Source organism: Drosophila biarmipes, unplaced genomic scaffold, assembly GCF_025231255.1.
Source record: "Drosophila biarmipes strain raj3 unplaced genomic scaffold, RU_DBia_V1.1 ptg000029l, whole genome shotgun sequence".
Lineage (NCBI taxonomy): Eukaryota > Metazoa > Arthropoda > Insecta > Diptera > Drosophilidae > Drosophila > Drosophila biarmipes.
Window position 1 is genome coordinate 165,859 of NW_026114544.1, and position 24,524 is coordinate 190,382.

Genomic DNA, 24,524 nt, shown 5'->3' on the forward strand with positions numbered 1-24,524 from the left:
CACAGTATACAGTATGTTTAAAATTAAATTATGGCAAACGAAAGAAGTTTAATAAAAAAGAAAAGTTAAGTGGCGTTATTGTGATCGCTGAAAAATGTATTCGGTCGCGAAGGAAAAGGTCAGACAACGGAACCGAAAAAAGCCTTTCTCTAGTTAAAGTTTCAATTTAAATCTCCCATGTTTTCAGACAAGTCTGTATGTAATCTAACCTGTTTATTTTTTGCTTCGCTCTTGGCGTTAATCGGATTCCTCTCAGTCTCTCTCTACCATGTGACAAATTCATTGGTTCTCTTGTCTAAGACACGTTTACAGCATCGTTTTTCTAGGGTCAGTACATTTCTGAGCGTTGGAATCTTTAGTTCAGTAATCGCGATAGCGAGCTCTTTGTTAACCGTTGTGTCTGTAGCTGCTTTTTATACATATTGTGTGTGTTTAGAGTACTACCAACTATGTTTGTCTCTTAAGCTTACTTTCTGTTTGTTTAGAGTTATGATATTTCAGATAAGTTAACTTTAACCAATTAGGTGTACAACTCCCTTTATTCAATCTCTCAACGCCGTCCTACCGGTCAGCACTGTTTCTTTTTTTTTTAAGGTGTTATTTAAAAAAAAAAAGTAAGTAAGAATATAAAGAAGTATTTTTGTTATACCAGAAGGTTGTGGCGGCTTGAACCTCTTATTAAATTTATGAACTAAAAGTTTTACCATTGACCGAAATATTTGGATAGGTGTCCAACTTGATAGAAAAAAACCCATGCTTATGATAAAGTTGAAAAATTAATTGTAATAAAAAAAACTCATATTTTCCAAGCAAATTTTCACTGCTCTAACTCTGTTAACTTTCGAAAATTGTTCACAAAACCTTTCCGTCAAACTTTACACAAAAATTAATTATTTAAAAAAACGTCGCTATAGTTTTATATTCAAAAATATATTTTTGTAACATTTGTTGATATTTAATATTCAAAATTGCGTCACCAGAAATTAAATTTCTTGTACATTTGCTTTATTATAAGGGCAATATATGGTAAGGCGAAAAACTAGTGATTTATTTCTCCTATCGTGTCGACAATGTATTTAAATTAATATTACTAAGAACTAAACATGTTTTTATGAGATAATTTTGATTAAATATATTTTCAATTTTTAAGGGGTTAAACCAAAACATATTAACTTATCGATAAGATCTTTAGCATAGAGTATCGTGACTAACAATTTATGGGTATAACAATTTAATTATACCCGTACATGTACAGTAAAATGGATTATTGTTATCGGGGAAAAGTATGTACAGGGTAAAAGGATGTGTCTCCAACCCCATAAAATATATGTCTATTGTTATTTAGCAGCACTAGCCGAGTCGATCTAGCCATGCCCGTCTGCTCGTGTGAATGATGTGATCTCGAAAACTCTAACTTATATTGAAATCACGGGAATTTGAAGCTTACATATTCTCTTTGCTGTTGGTATATCTCAAACTAACATTTTTTGACAAATATTGTTATTTTTATTTTCTACAGTTGATAAATAAACCCTAACTTTCTGATTTTTTTAAACCAGAAATTGCACAACTTCACTTGTTCCTGGCCAAGCAGCCATTTTTTAAGTGTACAGTTAAATTTGTATACCTATACGTAAATATTTTTCATTTTCCTACATAGAGTTTCTGTGTGCATTTATCAGTTCATGACCTTGCCCTACAACCTATAAAAATGAAACAAGGAAGAACGCTACAGTCAAAGCTTCGACTATCAGATACCAGTTACTCATCTAGAGGAAGCGAAAGCAAGATGGAGATATCCAAACAACAAAATGAGACTTATTAATATTTGTCCAAAATATTAAACAATGTGGTCCAAAAAGTGTATGTATTTATTCTTGATCAGGATCACTAGCCGTCTGTCCGTTCATATTAACGCTAAAATCTCGAGATGACACCACACGCCTCAAATTAGCTGTATTCATTACCCTTCAGTTCCGCAGTCCGGTCTCAGGGACATGTCCGAGCGTAAAAAGCTATATTGTTTTTTTTTTCTGCATAAAACTGTATGCTGCCATCAGCAGAGAATTCGGAACAGCGTAGAAGTCTTCCGACGATATTACCCTATCTTCCTGTGTCTTATAATCTTCCTGCTCTTGGCTCTCATAGTGCAATCTTCAGCCGGTGCTCTTTTATGCGTCTCTCCGTTATGTTTAGAAAAAACCCAAAAGAAGAAGAAGACCTGGTGCATTCTGTTTGTGTTATGAGAAGAAGCATTGGCATTTAATTGTGCGCTTCGACACATTTGAATTTATTAATAAAAGTGAAGTGCCTCCTTAAGTTGAAGATGTTGTGCGTTTATCCACGTTTAAAGAACGCGCCTCTTTGAGATTTTTTTTTTATAGATTTTTTAAAATAACCCAAAAAATTCTGGTTCCGTTACCCGAAAGTGGCGTGATAAAATCCCTCAAAGGGTTTTAAACAGTTTAAAAGGTAAATATACAAGTATACAAGAAAAACAAATTTTTTAAGCACATGTCTTTATTTTTTTCAGGTGCGATGTACATAATAAACCTAGACTTGCAAATAATAATTGGAATTCTACAGAAAATTTAAATTATGCAATTTAAATAAAATATAGTTAAAAGTAAATTAATATGTATGTATTTTAAATTCAATATGTGGAAAGGTGAAACTCCATGGAAAAATCGCGAATTTCCGATGGGATTTCCTTGGGACGTGTCTCTTGCAGGTGAAAGTCCCTTGAGAAATCGCGAGTTTCCGATGGAATTTCCCTGGGACTTGTCCCTTGCACGGGAAAGTCCATTGAAAAATGAGTATAAGGAACAGGGGAAACCTGGAAGGATTCCCCTGGGAAACTTTTATTTTGGAACTGATTGGTACTTATCATCATTCATCGTCCTGGTGGCGCTGTGGGTGTGTTTGTAAAAATATCTCATTTTCTGCTACCATATCTCCATCCCTTTGCATAGGGGATCTAATAGTTGAGGCCATCGACTATAACGTTTTGTCTTATTTTTAGTCTAACCGATGGGTATCAAAGTGACGAAACGCACCAGGAGTCTGTGCTAAGACGACTATTATATAAACACGAGGAAATTAAAATATGTAGTAATCATCCGATGGTGACGAGTGGTACGTCAATCGAAACGTATTGCAAATACTAAAAGGATTGCATACCAAAATGTTAAGAAAATCAATTGGTTTGGGAGAAAGAGTGGTGAAAGTGCAAAAATAAAAAAATTGCGAAATTTGATTTATTGGGGCAGTTGGGGATAACTACGCCTCGTTATTAACATATATTCTCACTTAAAATATGCGTAGAACGGTACCTATAGTGTCAAAATCGAATGCTCCTTGTTGAAAAACTTTACAAAGAAGTACGCTGCAGTCGAGTGGAAGGCAGCAAAGTGCCACCTATCCGCTTCTTCAGTATATTTTATGTGGGCGGCAGATAGGTTTCAGCGTTTGAGCCTTTTATGGGCGTAAGAATGGTCGTAGAAAAAGCGGTCAGTCCCGGCTTTTTCAAAGCATCACCCATTTCACCCTATTTGAACTCATTTCTTTGACCTCACAATATACTATAAAGATTTTAGGAGAATCGATTATGATCTACTTAACAAGCATTTAAAATACTTCGGTCTAAATTATTTATTCAATTTAAGATAAGTATGCCTAACTAAGATTATTAACAGAAATAGTACAGCTGTATGAAAGATTGATAAAATAATTATTAAGGCCAAAAATAATCTTTGGTTCAATAATAATATAGCTGCAAAACTGCAGCTATATACTGCTTATAAAAAATAAAAAAAAGTGCAAAATACCCATTTCTTTAAAAAAAATTTAATTCCTTAAAAGCTACCGTTAGATTCTAAAACTTTTATACAAGTATTACTCACAAAACTGCAAAGTGTATTGAAACGTTCAGATTTCGGGACCATGTCCGTCCGTCCGCGGAGATCTCGGATACTATATTCGGACTCGGCATGCAAATTTCTGGGCTTCCTGAGCAGCACAAGTTTCTTTCTATCGCGGAAGGCACATCTAAGTGAATAGAAGATAAAAGTGATTCCGTCGTTAAGAAATGTGCCACTTCTGCGGAACTTTTTGAAGTCATTCCGGTGACACTTCCAAAAAGGGACTCCGAAAAGAATCGCCGAAGTGTCACATTTCTTTCCGACGGAAGTCACTTAGAAGTGACTAAACAGCCTTTTGCAGAAGATACCAGAAGTTCCTTTCCCAGTTGGAAATCTTGAATAAAAAACTTGTTTTTACATGTTCCAGCTCCGTTGGCATAGAAATCTAATCAGTTAATTAAAAGCAACAGAAACAATATTTTTTCTCAGTTAAAATAAAAATAATTTTGAAGGCATTACCTTTTATAAATATGTGGAAAATCTTCGAATTCTCTATTTTACTGGATTCACGGTAGGTAATCTCCACAACTAGCGTACCCGTAATTATCTTAATATAATCGAGAGATTCACGGTTTGCAAAAAAATCCCAAAAAAAAAACACTTTTCGTAAGCAATCAAATTTGACAAAAAACTGTACACGGGCTAGTTGCGGAATAAACTGAAGCTCAGCAGAAATATAATAGCGTACATCAAAAGGAAGACTCGAGGAATTTTCAGAAATAATAGCCGTTATAGCGTCCTCATTTTTCCCAATAACTTTGTTTTTGTAAAATATGCCCTATTGTCAATGTATCGTCCAGAAGTGTCTCAGAAGTTACTTCTTCACGATCAGGACTCTATTTTTTGTTGTAAAATGTGAAATTACTTCTTCGCGAGCACTACCCTACCATCTTTTTATCGTCCATAAGTGACTTCTACGCGATATATGTATATTTTGTAAATATTAATATATCCCTGCGCAGAGCAATTTTGCGGATTAATATCTGCGGATTCATTTTTAATGTTCAACCAAATACGATCAATGTTTTGCGAAGTCAATTTGGATTGCACACCATATAGATTCACTAGTTTTTTTTTTACTAATAAAACAGGGGCGCCATTAGTCGGTGATATAGCTTGGTGGCGCAAAAATGCGCTAGGTGGCTGATTTGCTTCAAGCATATCTAAATAAAATTTGACCTTAATACTTGGTACAGTCTACACAATGAGCAGGCAGATGGATAGGCGGGCATTGGTTAATCGACTTGATAGTGATCCTGATTAAGAATATATATACTATAAAGAGTCAGTGTTTTTAAATTCAAAAAAAAATTTGGCCGGTAGACAGATTTTAGATATTGTGTGTAGCAATTAATGGGCGTTTAAGTGAGCGTGGTCCCCCCTACTGAAATAAACTTGCACTGTTCTACAACCTAAAGAATCTGCATGCCATCCCAACTTTCTTGCTTTTATAGATTTCGAGATCTCAGCGTTTATATGGACGGACAGACAGACTAACGGACAGATGGACATGAATAGAATGTCTCTGATAGAGATCCTGGTTAAGAATTTATGTGCTATATAGGGTCGTTACACGTACGTATAAAAATGGTTTTGCACAGTATACAGTATGTTTAAAATTAAATTATGGCAAACGAAAGAAGTTTAATAAAAAAGAAAAGTTAAGTGGCGTTATTGTGATCGCTGAAAAATGTATTCGGTCGCGAAGGAAAAGGTCAGACAACGGAACCGAAAAAAGCCTTTCTCTAGTTAAAGTTTCAATTTAAGTCTCCCATGTTTTCAGACAAGTCTGTATGTAATCTAACCTGTTTATTTTTTGCTTCGCTCTTGGCGTTAATCGGATTCCTCTCAGTCTCTCTCTACCATGTGAGAAATTCATTGGTTCTCTTGTCTAAGACATGTTTACAGCATCGTTTTTCTAGGGTCAGTACATTTCTGAGCGTTGGAATCTTTAGTTCAGTAATCGCGATAGCGAGCTCTTTGTTAACCGTTGTGTCTGTAGCTGCTTTTTATACATATTGTGTGTGTTTAGAGTACTACCAACTATGTTTGTCTCTTAAGCTTACTTTCTGTTTGTTTAGAGTTATGATATTTCAGATAAGTTAACTTTAACCAATTAGGTGTACAACTCCCTTTATTCAATCTCTCAACGCCGTCCTACCGGTCAGCACTGTTTCTTTTTTTTTTTAAGGTGTTATTTAAAAAAAAAAAATCAAGTAAGAATATAAAGAAGTATTTTTGTTATACCAGAAGGTTGTGGCGGCTTGAACCTCTTATTAAATTTATGAACTAAATGTTTTACCATTGACCGAAATATTTGGATAGGTGTCCAACTTGGTAAATAAAAACCCATGCTTATGATAAAGTTGAAAAATTAATTGTAATAAAAAAAACTCATATTTTCCAAGCAAATTTTCACTGCTCTAACTCTGTTAACTTTCGAAAATTGTTCACAAAACCTTTCCGTCAAACTTTACACAAAAATTAATTATTTAAAAATACGTCGCTATAGTTTTATATTCAAAAATATATTTTTGTAACATTTGTTGATATTTAATATTCAAAATTGCGTCACCAGAAATTAAATTTCTTGTACATTTGCTTTATTATAAGGGCAATGTATGGTAAGGCGAAAAACTGGTGGTTTATTTCTCCTATCGTGTCGACAATGTATTTAAATTAATATTACTAAGAACTAAACATGTTTTTATGAGATAATTTTGATTAAATATATTTTCAATTTTTAAGGGGTTAAACCAAAACATATTAACGTATCGATAAGATCTTTAGCATAGAGTATCGTGACTAACAATTTATGGGTAGAACAATTTAATTATACCCGTACATGTACAGTAAATTGGATTATTGTTATCGGGGAAAAGTATGTACAGGGTAAAAGGATGTGTCTCCAACCACATAAAATATATGTCTATTGTTATTTAGCAGCACTAGCCGAGTCGATCTAGCCATGCCCGTCTGCTCGTGTGAATGATGTGATCTCGAAAACTCTAACTTATATTGAAATCACGGGAATTTGAAGCTTACATATTCTCTTTGCTGTTGGTATATCTCAAACTAACATTTTTTGACAAATATTGTTATTTTTATTTTCTACAGTTGATAAATAAACCCTAACTTTCTGATTTTTTTAAACCAGAAATTGCACAACTTCACTTGTTCCTGGCCAAGCAGCCATTTTTTAAGTGTACAGTTAAATTTGTATACCTATACGTAAATATTTTTCATTTTCCTACATAGAGTTTATGTGTGCATTTATCAGTTCATGACCTTGCCCTACAACCTATAAAAATGAAACAAGGAAGAACGCTACAGTCAAAGCTTCGACTATCAGATACCAGTTACTCATCTAGAGGAAGCGAAAGCAAGATGGAGATATCCAAACAACAAAATGAGACTTATTAATATTTGTCCAAAATATTAAACAATGTGGTCCAAAAAGTGTATGTATTTATTCTTGATCAGGATCACTAGCCGTCTGTCCGTTCATATTAACGCTAAAATCTCGAGATGACACCACACGCCTCAAATTAGCTGTATTCATTACCCTTCAGTTCCGCAGTCCGGTCTCAGGGACATGTCCGAGCGTAAAAAGCTATATTGTTTTTTTTTCTGCATAAAACTGTATGCTGCCATCAGCAGAGAATTCGGAACAGCGTAGAAGTCTTCCGACGATATTACCCTATCTTCCTGTGTCTTATAATCTTCCTGCTCTTGGCTCTCATAGTGCAATCTTCAGCCGGTGCTCTTTTATGCGTCTCTCCGTTATGTTTAGAAAAAACCCAAAAGAAGAAGAAGACCTGGTGCTTTCTGTTTGTGTTATGAGAAGAAGCATTGGCATTTAATTGTGCGCTTCGACACATTTGAATTTATTAATAAAAGTGAAGTGCCTCCTTAAGTTGAAGATGTTGTGCGTTTATCCACGTTTAAAGAACGCGCCTCTTTGAGATTTTTTTTTTATAGATTTTTTAAAATAACCCAAAAAATTCTGGTTCCGTTACCCGAAAGTGGCGTGATAAAATCCCTCAAAGGGTTTTAAACAGTTTAAAAGGTAAATATACAAGTATACAAGAAAAACAAATTTTTTAAGCACATGTCTTTATTTTTTTCAGGTGCGATGTACATAATAAACCTAGACTTGCAAATAATAATTGGAATTCTACAGAAAATTTAAATTATGCAATTTAAATAAAATATAGTTAAAAGTAAATTAATATGTATGTATTTTAAATTCAATATGTGGAAAGGTGAAACTCCATGGAAAAATCGCGAATTTCCGATGGGATTTCCTTGGGACGTGTCTCTTGCAGGTGAAAGTCCCTTGAGAAATCGCGAGTTTCCGATGGAATTTCCCTGGGACTTGTCCCTTGCACGGGAAAGTCCATTGAAAAATGAGTATAAGGAACAGGGGAAACCTGGAAGGATTCCCCTGGGAAACTTTTATGTGGGCGGCAGATAGGTTTCAGCGTTTGAGCCTTTTATGGGCGTAAGAATGGTCGTAGAAAAAGCGGTCAGTCCCGGATTTTTCAAAGCATCACCCATTTGACCCTATTTGAACTCATTTCTTTGACCTCACAATATACTATAAAGATTTTAGGAGAATCGATTATGATCTACTTAACAAGCATTTAAAATACTTCGGTCTAAATTATTTATTCAATTTAATATAAGTAAATGCCTAACTAAGATTATTAACAGAAATAGTACAGCTGTATGAAAGATTGATAAAATAATTATTAAGGCCAAAAATATTCTTTGGTTCAATAATAATATAGCTGCAAAACTGCAGCTATATACTGCTTATAAAAAATAAAAAAAGTGCAAAATTCCCATTTATTAAAAAAAATTGAGTTCCTTAAAAGCTACAGTTAGATTCTAAAACGTTTATACAATTATTACTCACAAAACTGTAAAGTGTAATGACGATGAACCAGTAATGGAGAGAGTTAAAAGACTAGTGTAATCAAACGTACACACAATTAGTATAGTTTGGAAAAAAAAAATTTTCACAAAATTTTTTTTTTTGTGTATACTTTTCGGTCAGAAAGTATACACGTGTACCAAGATTTGGCGGAATAAAAAATTTGTTTTCTATAATTCTTAAAAATGTACTGAAAATTTAGATTTTTAAAATATACTCTCTGATTGCAAATCTTGATCGCCAGCTGTAGTTAGTCGATTATAGAAAAAAAATTTGTTTTTACTTAAAAAAAAAAACATTAAATCAATTAACTTAATAAATCCTAATCCTGATACAAGTGCTTAGTATAGTAAAGTATACGTAAAAAAAAGTTTCAGGCAAATTAAAAATGTCAACTTAAACAAGGAAGAACGCTATAGTTCCTCGACTATCAGTTCTTGTTTCTCAGCTTAAGGGAGCAAAAGGGAAATGGAGCTATACCCGCTATTTCAATATATGGGATGTGAGCGGTGGACAGATTTAAAGTTTTGCCCGTTAGGGTGGGCGTGGCAAACCTTTTTTTTAGGTCTATCGTTAGGTATTGATGAGACAAATACATTTGAATTAAAATTTTTTTTAGCATGAAAACTGTAGGCGCTACTGTTTTCCGCGGATTGTGGGCGTAAGAGTGGGCGTGACACCTTGCTGAGACACACTTTCGCTGCGCAGGAAGCCCAGGAATCTGCATGACTATGACCGATGCCTATCTTGGCATCTCTGTGAGGAATCGGGCTTGTTTCAATTTTCACTTCTGAAAGATTCACACGGATTCGCATTTTTAGGCATGTTTCAAGAATCACTTTCGAAAGAACTTTATAGATTGGAATTTCGCTCTGCTATTTCTCTTTAAATTTTTAAAAAACTCCTAAAATCCGACATTATAAACACTAACTGTGGAAAAATACATTGCGCATGGATTTACTTACTTGATTTATTATTAATTAATGTGTGGTCCAACCTCAACCCAAAATATGGTAACCAAAAAAGTTTTTGCAAATTTGTTATCATGGTAACTATTGGTTGTTTCTTGGATTTTATACGATAAAGCGTAGTACTCACATCGACGAAAACTGTGAGCTAGCTACAGGAGTGAGCCAGAGGCAAATAGGTGACTAACGCTTTTCGTCCGGTCTGTTTTTCAGCGCGGAACTCTGATAAACAAACGAAATATGTAGCAGAAAAAGTACCGGATTTAGCGAATGAATTTTTATGTCTTCGTTAGCGGCGAAGCAAATATAAGACATGTAATGTTGTGCTGTGTTTGTCCAGAAGAGTTGTTGAAGACAAAATTTAAATATGGAAGGAAAAAAACAGTAACAAAAAGTTAGTGATGAGGATAAAGACCCATCATTTTGGGACTTGACCAACCCAAGCAATTTCACAATAGGGCGAGTCTGAGCAATGGTGGAAGTGGGATCAAGCATTAATACGATATCCGCCGTGCTCTCCATTAGGGAAACTCCACTACCAGCTACTTGGCAGCTAACTTGGAGCTGGAGGACGTGCTGGCCTCTGTAGGGAGAAGGAAATAGGCCGCACGTAACAGTTCCAGCAGTATCAGCGAAACAACCCAAATATCATCCTGGCTTCAACTCCATGTTGCCAAATCGGGGATCGAAACTACACTCCTGATGGCGCGGGAAAGATGGCGATAATCCGCTGTACTAGCAGGAAGCCTTAAACTACATATTTAAATAACTAACTAACTCTTTTCTTTTTTTTTTTTATAAATATTAAAGACACTTCAAATTTGTATGGATTTTGGGGCGCGTGTAATGAACAACGTTCACAATGGCAGCTGGAAAAACTTTCGATGCAACGCACGCTCTTATGTTTCGGCTGCGCTCGTCGGCTTGAGGGGATGGTATAGTGTTGCACCGAAAAATGCCTTAATGTACTCAACTTATCTTAAAATTAACGTGCTGCGACAAAATATGCCCCACAGATACAAATAAACATGCACTGTAAAACACAAATACAACCGGAGATAACGAAACTACGAACTCACACCTCATATGCACACACAAATTCAAACATGACCACTGATGTTGTTGTGGTCAATGCCCACCCTATCTATGGCCGTTACATCCTGGGGAGACCTCTTCCCACGGCCCCTTCCACATTCCTACCGGTGCTGCCCCAGCCCGAGTTCAACTACAAAATCTCTTAGAAAATCATTATAATTTATTGCCTAACTGTAAAGTGAAACATTAAACAAATAAACATTAGCATAGATGAACAAATAAATCTTAAAACATAAACGGGACGTTAAATAAAAAAATATAAAAAAAATAACATTTAATTAAAAAATATCTTAAAACATTAATTGAGCCCTGGATTGCATTCGCAAATCGTAATCTCGAAAATTTGTCTCTGACGCCGCTGCTTGTGCGCCCAAGTGGCGGTAAGGGGGAAAGGGAGGGATGCTAGCGGGCGACTACGTTCTTATCTTCTTTTCATTTACTTCTCGCGTTTCATTGCGACGGTGCGCTCTAGTTTGCCCTGCGGGGGTTTTTTTTCGAATATTTCGCCGTTCGCGTTTAGGTGTTTAAATTAGATGAAAGTTTAACTCGCGTGAAGTTGTGCCGCATTCTCCGATGAAAGCGCTTCCAAAGAGGTTGCCGCACCTGTAAATATATTGGAAAATATCGCGCTCCTAACAAACCTCGCGCATAATCTTTGTTGTTACCTAATCTTTATGTTCGTTTTGTTCGTCTATATGACCGACTGTTCTTTTGGGTTTCTTGGAGTTATTGGACTTAGGTTCAAATCAAAATAATGACAATAAAAATAAAGTGCATTTAACTAATCATGTTGACCTTCTTCAGGTGGTCAGGAATATTAATTGATGGATTTCAGTGTTTTCATCACATTAAGGAAAAGCACAGTGCTGCCCTGTGGAACGCCGCGTTTGAGGGAAAACCTCGCCACGGCCTTGCCGCTGGCGGCTGATCCAAAAAAAAAACGCTTGCACTAAGCAAACAAATACGCCAGTGCAATTCTCTCTGTTGATTGGCGCTTAGAAGCGCCGTGGTTTGCTTGCGCCAACTCTTGGGTGTGGTTGCCACAATCCAGGCTCGCCGTCGTGGTAGAGCTATCCTCTTTGGCAATACTCGTCGTGGTGCTCCGAGATCGCTCTTCCGCGTCGCTGTCGCTTGCCGCTGCGCCACAAAGTCAAAGTTAAACCCAAACTGGGAGGAAATGCCTAACTCACCCTTTGAGCCACTGCTGTTGCAAGGGGTTGAATCACTCCTCACGGGATTAAGTTCGAAATGTCTAAGCTGCAAAAGGTGCAAATTAGCATTTGGAAAACCACAACCTTTTCACTTTCACCCACTTGAAATTGCACTTAGAGACACTTGCTATGAGCGGCTGACGCCAGCGGACCGCCTTTTATATCCCCTGCAAGACGCCACCAAACCGCGATTCCACCACTCCGCCGTTTGCCCACAGAGAGGCGCGAAAATCTTCTCTCCTTATTCTCGATCAGTCGCTCCTAGCAACCCACACAGCCACAGTTTTTCCGGACCTACTCGGAGCGCAGCATGTTGCCTTGTTTCTCCCAGATGTTCTTAAGAGACATGTTGCTAAGCATCCGCAAAAACATTGTTCCTAAGCAACCATAGGTGCTGGTCCAGGCTATCCGAAACCCAGATACATTACTGGTACACGCGCACTTACAAATACCCCCTGCCAAAATCAGACTGGGGATCACAGAGTAACCAGGACTGATCCCGCGTGTAGCCAGTTATTGCCGTATATCTTTGGCATGATATTTGCCCAAAAATTTTCCCTGCATGTCTTCCAGAGCAAAGTAAGTGTAACCCAACTTTTTCCTTACTAGGGCTTTTAGAAATCTTGGGGCAAGCTTGGCGTTGTAGCCCTCGGCAAAATTACTTTGCTTAAAATTCCTGCGGAAAACTTCTTGACCTTCGACAAAGTTCACTACTCTAGCCCTTAGATTATATTGCCTCTCATTATTCTCGTACTGTTGTTGCATAATTTCCCCGGCTCGACTGCGAACTACTTCAAGAGAGTCCTTTTGAATCAGGTTCAAAGAGCGATCTTCTAATAAATTCAACTTCCGTAGAAGCGTGTAAGAGGTTCCCGAGGTAATTATTTGCTGACCAAACGCCATATAGTACGGACTGGACCCTACACTGGAATGTACTGCTGATCTCAAAGCGCAGCATATATGTGACAAATACTTCTCCCAATCCTTCTGGTCTCCCTTGACATACGAGTTCTGCAGCATTCCCTTGCGGAGCATGAACTGCCGTAAAAGAGTGCGAGACATTATATTCATCTAAAAGTTTCTTGAATGTCTGTGACCGAAACTGAGAGCCATTGTCCGAGATTATAACCTCCGGAACGCCAAAAACGTGAAACAACTCTGTCTCCAGATATTTCACAACCACGTCCGCAGTAATCTTCTTCACAGGTTTCAAAAACACAAATTTGGACAAATGATCAAGGACTATAAATATGCCAATGTTTCCATTTCGAGATCTAGGGTAAGGTCCCAGAAAATCTATATAGAGCTTCTGGAAAAATCGTTCTGACTCTGACGGTTTGGCTACTGGGGGACGTAGCGGATAATTGGGTGCTTTAGAAGCCTTACATGGCCAGAAATAGAACTGCCGAATTCGCTCAATAGTTTTGTGAATTCCCCCATGAGCTGCTAAAGGGTCATCATGCTCTTTTTTAAGGATCTCAGCCACTGCCTCTTTCGGAATCCACAACTTCCAATTATACTTGTCGTGGACCGGCTCGCCCACTGCGTGCTCGGTTCGTCTAAAGACCCTACCATCCTGGACTTTTACATCCGGAAGCCGATCCTTGCAGTCTTCAATTCGTGCAATCAAGTCCAAATATTTGGGAGAGTTAAAATGCCTGGACTCCACATCAACTAGTCTTTCGTCCAAGCAGTTTAGCTCGTCTACTTCTTCCTCGTGTACCCTAGAAAGGACATCCGGGACGACAACTTTCCACGCCTGTGTTCAATCTTGAAAGAGTAGCTGTGCAACTTCAACACCCATCTTGCCAACCTTGAGCTTAAATCTGTCTGAAACATTAACCATTTCAACGAAGCATGGTCCGTGATTATGGTAAAATCGTGTCCTTCGACATATGCCCGAACATTTTTTAAACAAACAATGGCTGCTAAGCACTCCTGTTCCGTTACCGAGTAATTTTGTTGGGCCTTGTTTAATTTCTTGGAAACAAAAGCGATGGGACATTCATCTCCTTCATCAGAAAGCTGAACCAAGACCCCTCCAACTCCTGTTTTGCTGGCATCGCAATGTATAAAAAAAGGTTTTGAAAAATCAGCACTTTTAAGAATAGCGGCTTCGGTTAATCTTGTCTTCAAGTCCTCAAACGCCTTTAAAGCTTGTTCCGTAAATGCGAATTTTCGCTTTGGAGTAAGCAGATCCGTCAGCGGAGCCGTCAATGCCGCAAAGTTGCCTATAAACTTCCGATACCATCCGCATAGTCCTAAGAAGCTCCTCAAAGACCTGAGAGTCTTGGGCGCGGGAAACTCAGTAATGGCGGCTATCTTCTCTGGATCCATTCGGATTCCGCCATCTCCCACTATATGCCCTAGGTATTTCACCCTTTTGGAGCAAAACTTGCTTTTTCCGATGTTAATCGTAAGTCCAGCTCGCTTTATGTGAAACGCTACCTTACGTAAAACCTCGAGATGCCTTTCCAAAGAGTCTGAGACAATTAGCAAATCATCTAAGTAGACAAATACTTCGTTAAGCAGCTGAGGAGGTATAACTTTGTCTATTAGTCTGGAGATGGTTTGCGTGGCGTTACAAAGCCCAAATGGCATAACTTTAAAATGGTAAAGCGGTCGTCCTGGCACCGTAAATGCTGTCTTGTCCCTCGAATCTACCGCCAATAAGCGTCTTTTAAATCGAGGCTGGTTATAAATTCGGCTTTCGGCAATCGACTAAGTATCCCGCTAATCTGTGGAAGTGGATAGGCATCCTTTGCAGTAAGTGCATTTACCTTCCTGCTATCCAGACAGAGCCGAAATTTTCCTGGCATCTGCACTATGTCTAAGGGCGAAGACCACGAACTATCAGATTCTTCTATCACTCCCAACTCAATCATTCGGTCTATTTCCGCATAAATTAACTTTTCCATCGCGGGAGACACAGGATAATGCCTCTGCTTCACAGGTTTAGCCGGACATACATCAATCGAATGGGAAATGAAGTTGGTCTTACCCAGCCCTTCGTAAGCAAACGACGGAAACAAATTTACCACGTTTGATAGCTGCTTTTTCTCTGCCTCCGATAAGTCATGCTCTATAGCTTTCACATTTAATTCGGACACATTTGGTAAATTCGGCAGCAAGTCAAATTTGCGCCAAAAATCGATCCCTAAATATAAATCTTGTTTTAGCGTGGGGACAATGTATATATCTATATCTTCAGTCCTTCGGTCGTAGACCACTGGAAGACAAACTTTTCCCATAATTTCTTGCCTATTTCCGTCAGCAGTGCTCACTTTGGAATGTATTTTTTTGAATGGTATGCCCTCTTCTAAAAACTGCTGAGCTAAGCTGCCTCCTAAGCAGCTAACAGCCGCTCCCGAATACGAGACGCTGAAGTAACAGCACTGCCACAAATGGACGCGGATCCTAGGAACAATCTTGTATAGAGTTTATTTCCCGAATATGCCCTCTCAATTGCTTTATCTCATTCCAAAAGTCTTGCATTCGTTGAGCGCTACGGGACTTAGTTTTTGTAGTCTCATCGAAATCTGCTTTATCATTTTCAAATTCATCTTCTTCGAATTCATTGCCTTCGGACTGAGATGAGTCAAATTCCTCATCTGATTGTCCTCAGCTAGACTCGTATAGCGCCTCTGTAGGACTCCCAACGTTTTCGCTTTCGCCGGAATCTAAGCTGGAGATTGGGGACGGTTTGGGGATGGTGGCTGCTGCTGAGCACGCAAAGGCTTCTGTTTGTGTGGCTGCATCTGCGTACTCCCTGAGCGGTTTTTTGACAAGCACCTTGCACATTTAGGCCTAAGAGTGTTCGCCAAACCGCATCCAAAGCAAAACAGTCGTTGTTTTTCGACTAAGCAATTTTTATAAATAGGCCCTTCTGTATGGCAATTTCAGCAGACCACGTTCAGCGCCTCTATTTCTCCATTAATTTCTACTTCACTGACTTCTTCTGTGCCAAAATCCTCATCTAATTCTGCCACATCTTTCTTGAACGGGACCCTCTTAGCTTGACATCTTCTAAAAATGATTCCCTTTTGCGACATACTTCACGCAGGTGTGATACACAGGATATGTCAACATTTAGGATCTCATGACGAATTTCTGGTCTCAAATTATTCCTCAAAATCCTCACCAACTTGCTATTTGACAAGGGCCTTTCCATTTCATCGAGAAAGACATTGACTATCAAAAGATTCATTGTTTTCCTGCTTTCTTTGCCTTATTAACTCTTCAATGTCTCCGTCATCCCTGTCATCCTTATACTGCTTACGCAAAGCTGAACATAAAGATTCCCAATTGATTTGCCTAACCGTTTTGTGGTGTCTCCAAAAGAAATCCTTCGCCTTCCCTCCAAAAAGTGAAGAGACATTCTTGCACATTAGCTCAAAATTTCCGTCTAGGGTTTCATTTGTCATGGCCTCCACCTGATAAATGAAATTATCTACTGACAAACCCGTACCCGAAAATTTTAATTTCCAACCGTTCATAATCGGACCAACCTTATCCGGCCGCCTTAAGAGTTCCGAAGATAGACTTCCTGAATTTCTCTCAAAGGAAGAATTATTGGAATGATTACCCTGCCATGTCTCGGTATCGGGTTGTCTGACCTATTGTCGGGATTGGAATTGTGGATGGCGGGTGCCGAATTAAAGCGTCGCAAGCAATTTTCTACATTGGCCTCAATTAACTGATTAAGTTTTTCAGTCAGTGCTGAGAGAATGTTGTTTTGCATGACTTGCAGCTGACCTTGAATTGTGGGCTGGTTTGTACTGGCTTGAGATGCGTTTGAGCATCCTGGAGTTTCCCTATCTGCTGTCGACAAACCGTTTCCGTCCATCTGACCTGGAGTTTTTGGAAACACTTTGGTGACGCAGACAAAGTTGCAAATGGGTCATCTGGGATTGGCCGCAAAATGAGTTCTAATGCAATTTTTGTGAAAAGTGTGTTTGCATGGGGTTTTATAGGATTCCTCTTCTGATTTTATAGAACTATTACACAAAGGGCAGTTGCCTTTTCCTGGCCCTGGAGGCGGATTATCATCTCGTTCTAATCCCATTTTGAAAATATAATGATACTAAATAATTATAATATGATGATATATAAGGGTTAAAAAAAATTAATGAAGACAATTTCTAAATATATGTGTTTTTAAAAGATAATAATATAAAAAGTATAAATTGGGCAAATAGTATTGTAATTAATGGGTAAATAGATTTAAAATTGATAAATAAACATAAAACATAAGAAATCTCACAAAAACTTTTAAAATCGACAATCAAAAACATAAAGTTGAACTCGTAGCCTAGCTTAGCTACCGGAAAAATGTGTGTCTTGAATTGGGTGACAAATTTACGAAGGGAAAATGTAGTCAAGTAAAGCTGTGTGCCTGTTTCCGTCAAACATTGCACTCTACCCGATTTTAGTGGTTAATCCCAGTTCTGGAACATAGGATCAAATTCCACGAATCATATCTTGCAGTTGAATTTTCTAGGTACTGTGAAAAGCTCGGGAGATTTCGACAGAAATTCCAGGCAATTTAAATATTGGACCTAAAGATGCTTATGGTCAAGTACAAAATTCGAGAATTACATGTACTGAATTCCAATAGGTCTTTAATCACTCTTGAAAAAGAAATGGTTGAAGAAGGAACAGTTCGTATTTTTGTTAGTGAGTCTCGTCTATTAAGTTAATTAATAAATAAGGCCTTAACGTTGGGCGCCAAAAATAAACTAACAACTATACACGCGTTAAAAATTATATTAATGAAAACTCAACGCGTTCATAATGAGAACGATACATATTTAACTTCTCTTTCAAGGGTGTCACAGAAACCGGCAACGGATTTGGGGATGGTTGTTTTGAAAACCAACCCATATAAACCGTAGGTGTCACAAAACTTCGAGCAATTTCTTTTTTTCGGAAAAATTACCGAAAAATTACCAGGGCTGCATACATAGTACACTAAGTATTGAGTAGAATTTTGACCATTTTCCAATAAGTTTTAAACTTGTTTTAAGGTCATATTTCACATAATAAAAGAAAAAAAATGAAAAATTTGAATTACCCTCCATGCAGCTGCTTTCGGCTGCTGCTGCGAGGAGTTGCTTCAAAGTACGTACCACACGAATTTTCTACCCCAAAAAATGATGAAGAATGCGTTGAAGAATGCGTAAAGTAATTTCAAGGGTTTCCAGTGGGCCTTATATGAACATTGTCCATGCTGGTTCCGTTGACTTTTCCAACAATGAAGGATAGTATTCAAATGTCCTAGCGGTGATTATTGACGTTGACTACAGACCCAGATTTTGACGTTTACATTTTCACAACCCTTATTAAAGCATTCCTATTGAAATGATGAAACCGGATCCTTCTTAAATTTTTCTAAAAGAATGATAAATTGGTAATTAATAAATCACGTGATATAAAAAAAAAACAAGAAAGAAAAAAAAAAAGAAAAAATATAAAAAATTATATTCCCAGTATTATTAGATAATATGTAAAAAGCCCCAAAACTATAATTTGTTTCATATTATTCTCCCACCAATTTTACGATCGTTGTATGGCAGCTGTATGATATAGGCTTCCGACTTTGATCAAATTTAATTCGAAATTCAGAACTAATTAAAAAATGTTATTCCCAAGAGAAGGAGGTTATATGTCAAAAAACACAGAAGCTATAATTTGTTTCATATTATTTTCCCACCAATTTTTCGATCCTATGGCAGTTATATGTTATAGTCCGATTTTGATAAAATTTAATTCAAAATTCAAAACCGATTAAAAAATTTCATTTCCAAGTGGGAAAGGTTATATGTTAAAAAATACCAAATATATAATTTATTTTTTAATTTTTTCCCCGATAGTTGTTATGGGAGCTATAAGATATAGTTATCTGATCCGGCTGGTTCCGACTTTCATACTACCTTTAATGGGAAGAAAACTTTTGGGAAAGTTTCAGCCATATAGCTTTAAAACTGAGAGACTAGTTTGCTTAGAAACGGACAGACAGACGGACAGACGGACATGGCTTAATCGACTCGTCTAGTGACGCTGATCAAGAATATATATACTTTATGGGGTCGAAAACGTCTCCTTCACTGCGTTGCAAACTTCTGACTAAAGTCATTATACCCTTTGAATGGGTATAAAGATAAAAAGGATGGATGAGCTTCTTAGCCCCCAGCACAACTCTGGCAAATGTCAATGGAAACACCTTCCAGTTAAAAGTGACAACGTCGTAAACACTTTTTTTTAAAAAGAAATTTGGCTCTAGTGTAGGTTATCTAATTACAAAGTAGTTTTTTTGTATTCTTTGATATACAGCGGAAAAACAGTTTTGTATGAGATTTTTCTTCAGAAGAACCCAAATATCATGAATATCAAAAACGGTTCATGGAAATTTCACAAACCTTAAATTTGTATTTCTGTGTAATTATTACTTAATAGTAAATAAAAAAGTACACATTTTTTAAATATATATTTATATTTTTACAGGAGCATTGTACTAACATTTAGAGATACCGGACATATGTTTGAGAAAGGGGATGGACAATGTCAAAAAAAAAACTAGCTTAACAAATAACAAGGCTTAGTAAAAATAACTGTAACACTAATAGATTACCTAAATAACACAATTTAAACAATCATACAACAATAAAAATAAATACAAATTAAATATATTAATAAATAAGTACGTATTTCATTTTTTAAAAGGGGTTAGAAAAATGTTTTTTGTTAATAAAATTTGTGATGACAATTTTAAAAGTCATGAAGATGAAGAACATTTTCTCCTTCATTTCTGGAGTAGTCTTGGTGACACGTCAGAAGGCAAAAAACACTGTGTCTTTTTTAACTCTAATCGAAGAGGCGGCGTAGAGCAAGAGATTTGCGGGTCTCTCTCTCTTCTTTGTCATATAATAAGAGTTTTTTGCTTTTAATCGGCATCCGATTATTCGGAATTCAGTGTTTTCAGAAAAGCACAACAAAACAAAAGTCCGTAATGAAGTGACAAAATAGGATTGACTTCGGGTGATCTAATACACTCTTAACAAATAAATTATTAAACTAATACAAAAAATAAACAAATAAACATTTTTTATGAGCCAATTTGTACCAATTTATATGTTGTCACACATGAAATCACAAAGGGCATATTACTAAGTAACCGCCCATGCAAAGGATACGTATGAGACACGCGTGAAATCACGGTTGACTTTGAAAAGTGCTAATTAAGCTGTTCAGTTCTTCAGTTCTGGCGTAGGTGTGATAGTAAGATGGCAACAAGTTTTTTTGTTTTTTGTGCCAGAGATTCAAAGTACGTTATTTTTTGCCTTTCCGCGTTGTGTTAAGCTAGCTACCAAATTTTATTTACAATTTATTTATAATTTTGTATTTTAGGAGCGTTATTTTATTTAAAAACAAGAAAGAACGCTGTAGTCAAGCTTGAGGGAGCTATAGGGAAGTGCCAATATATAAGCAGTAAACCGATATTGCAAAGCGCGACCTACCCGCTAATTTAATTTATGGTAATGTGGGCGGCAAATTTGTTCTTCTTAAACCGTGAGTATCGACGAGACTAATATATTTCAGTAGGCGCCACAGTTTTCCGCGAATTGTAAGCGTTAGAGTGGACATTGTTTTTACGTGCTTTTGTTTATGTCCAATTTGCCTCAGCCTGTTAGCAACCAAAGTGGAATATGGAATTTTCAACGAAGGGGCTCTTTTTAGTTTTAATTTTTTTCGCTATTTGAGGACCAAATTAATAAATATTAAATGCAAAATTGTTTAGAAAGAATCTATCGATCTAGGTAGGTTTCGGACCCATCCGAGGCCATTAATGTTTCGAAAACACATTTGAAAAATCGTGTCCCCACAATTTTGTTGTTTTGTTCTTGTCAGATAATTACAACAAAATCAAGTCCACAGGTTTCGAGAAAATCGAACATTGGACAAACCTCGGATTTTTCTCATACAAAAAAGGGGAATGTGCCAACATGCATGGTACATGGACGGATTGGCGATCATCTAAGGAGTGTTCCTTGCAAAATGTTATCAACAAATGTTATAACAGAGTGGAGTGTTAAAAAGTTGATTGGAAATCCGTATAACACAGAAACTGAGTATACTAACCCATGAACCACAGCTAAGCTATTAGTGTTTTGGCTAACATCACTCGACGCTTCCAGCTTATATTTTTACAGACCTCACACAGAATGTTTCGACATAGACAGCATGTGGGCAGATTGGAGATCCATCAAGGAGTGTTCTGTGAAAACTTTATCAAACCCATAGTTTTTGAAAAAATTCCTTCACAAGGGAAAAAGGGAATTATATCGATATATCGGCAAGGGCAGGTTACGACCTATAACACTAAATTTTGTCCATTTGTCAATGGCCAGGCTTAGCAGAACAACATTATAACTGATTAATGATGGATCAAAAATCGAGTTATCGAGAAAACCTGGTCGCAAAGTGGATCTAGGGTCCAGTGATGGGCAACGTAAAAATTGGAGCCGGTTGGGGAACAGAGGTCCGTAATCGGCATGGGTTGGCGAAAGACAAATGACCAACATGAGATAAGTTCAGCTTTGGTGTCGGCGGGTTAATTGAAATAGCAATATCCTAACAGCAGCCGCGGTGTTTAAGTGACCATCAGTGCGAAGACATTTGCAATCAAAATTTACCGCAGTACCGTTAATTAAAAAAGACTGTTCCTCCTCGTTAAAAGTTTTGGCCGGTCGCCGTCGCCGATGAAAGGTCTCCGAAGCCTGACTGGTCAAGACCCATTTTTATGTTAGTGGGGGGAAGAGCCATCTGTGAGGAGACGAGGAAGGCAGTGGTCAGGTTCCACTGGCCAAATTTTTTGGAGCAACATCGGTCTTTCAGCCGAAGTTTACGCAATCGGCGGTGTTGGCTGTAGGCGGAATCCGAAATCCTAATCCGACTAATATGTCTGCAGATTTAAGCTTGCATGCATAGTAAAAAAATAATAACAGATGTCGCCAAATATTGTTTAAATTGTAACATACAAGGTTTATTGAAGACTAAGCTTATTTTATTATATCTTATCACCGGCGTTTTGCATATATTATATATAGCTTAATTAATTTTAAATGTTAATATCATCAATGGACTGAACTAAAAAAAATGTGGCACGCCCACTTTAACGCCCTCAAACATCCCAAAACTGTGGTGTTCATGGTTTTTAAAATTTTGTTTGCTAAGATTTATTTGACTCATAAATACCTTTCGATTATCTTTCGAAAATTTTGCCACGCCCACTCCAACGCCCACAAGCAACGTAAACGCTTAAATCTGTCTGCCGCCAACATAACATATATTGAAATAGCGGGTAGGTGGCGCTTAACAATATCGCTTTGCTGCTTATACATATCCACTTTTCTTTTGCTGCTTTAAGCTGAGCAACGGATATCTGATATAGCGTTTTTCCTTGCTTAAACACACATATTACCCTATATTTCTTCAGGAACGTTGGCTAATCCACTGAAATCTATCCAAAAGGGCTTGGCGCTTCGAAAATATCCCAGACGGATATCCATCGAAATTTGACGGGCTCTTTTATGCGATAGTTGGAAGATGTTTTTTCGGTGTAACTTCAATACTCCCTTCCCATAGAGTCTATCCGTTCGAACAGTACCTATTAGAATCCGCATAGCTTACGGAGGAAACCCCTTACTTTTAGAAGAAGATTACGCAATCGGCGGATCAAGCGCCTCCATTCTACAACAACTTAGATAAAGTAGTAATATTACCGCTTAGAGAATTGACTCTGAGAAGAGGCGACTCTAGAAGGGTTACTCCTCTCCTGGATTCGGCGGATTGACTCTATCGAGCGTAATAGCACGTAATGGAGTTGTGTCACCAACCGGAGCTGGAAGAGATTGACGGCTTAGCGCAGAACGATTCTTTTATATTCTATGTTCTGTCTTCCATAAATTTAGCTATTTATGTATTTAATTATTTAAACATGTAAGTATAATATTTGTTCAAAAGATTTTTTATTTAAATCAATATATTTATTGTCGTACGTAAATAATTTACTGCGCGCGTTTTCATAAGAATATTTATTTATTATGTATCACTCGTTACTTCTTTTGGGCGAGGCTTATGATTTAAATTATCAAAGCCGAAGACAAAAAACAAATAATAATTCCAACGGGGAATCCATTGACCGCGTCGAAAAGGCGCGTACCATATATGTCTGGGATTTACTTAAATAGCTCTTTAAGGTTGGGACCAAAGGAAAAAAGATAGACTTCCTATTCCTCTATAGAAATTCCTCTTTGCCACTGTTGCACCTGGCGAGCGGGTGCTTGAATCGAAGGGGGGGTTAGCAAATTCTGTGAATAAATTATATCAACATGAACATGGAGTAGACCTATCTTTCAGCGGGGAGATAAACATGTAGTCAGTCATAAAGTACCCTGCGGTGACCGGTCCAAATGGCAGTCGAAGACACACACGGTTGCTACGGTTGGGTGGGAGCGCAGAGGCTTTGGGTTTGCCCCCAAAACCGCACAATTTTTCCAATGGTTTCCTGTAACCTAAAAATAGTGGGGAGTAAGTTTGTGTATAGTTGTGCACATTTCGCCAATGTTTTGGGTCGTCTGTAAACCGTCGTTGCAGCTTGTAAAAGGGCGTAAAAAAATCCTTTTTATTCAGGAGGTTGCCAATACAAACGAAATCCGGAGTCCTGAGCCTCTTAAGAACAAGAATTCCAGAAGCTTTCGGATGATTTCTTAATGCCCTTGACTGTCGAACAGCGGTTGAGACGCATCGCTTGGTCGACGGGATGAGAGAGCTACGGGTATTCTTAGCATAGACACTGGTCCAAATGGGTTATCCAGTTCTCTGGCAACTTTGAGCATCTAAGGCAGCATTATGGGACGCCTTGCGCGGGTCTTATCCGAAACTTTCACCGTCTGGTGGGCGACGGTGCGGCGGAAAGCCATGGTATGTTAAAACTGCGAACAAGCCAGGCACGTATACAAGCAATGTGAAACACCGCAAAAGTCCTACTACTTGACGCCGAAATGCCCAAACTGTAATCCAGGAAACTCGAAGGGGAATGTTATGAACCCAGTGGACTTGCGTTCCAGATGGGAGCCGGTCGTCTTAATGACGCAGAGCGAAGTAAACGCATGATCAGAGTGGTATGGTATCAGAGCTTCAAGAAAAGGAAAATGAAGAGGTCCAGGGCACGATATCAAAAATAGAATCCCTTGAGTATCCCAACGATGATCTAAGGCCCTACGTGACAGTGACCATAGCAGATCAGGAGATTCGAGGGCTTCAAGGGATTTTCCATTAGCGTTTTAGGAACCGGCTGCCAGGAGTTTGTGCCTCGACTCGAATTAGACTG

The 24,524-nt window shown here is 37.8% G+C and overlaps 1 protein-coding gene across 5 annotated transcripts in view; it reads left to right on the top strand.

Annotated features, from left to right (window-relative positions):
* The first annotated feature begins 321 nt into the window (after nucleotides 1-321).
* LOC108035588 (uncharacterized) overlaps nucleotides 322-24,524 on the top strand; it is a 401,308-nt gene continuing 377,105 nt past the window's right edge. For 2 of the 5 annotated variants that reach the window (XM_050890391.1, XM_050890392.1), the window contains exon 1: nucleotides 322-424. The gene's annotated coding sequence lies outside the window, so the exon portion shown is untranslated. Of the gene's footprint in view, nucleotides 615-5,719; nucleotides 5,941-24,524 lie in introns of those variants that run through there. The other 3 variants (XM_044092619.2, XM_050890393.1, XM_050890398.1) reach the window with 2 other exon arrangements.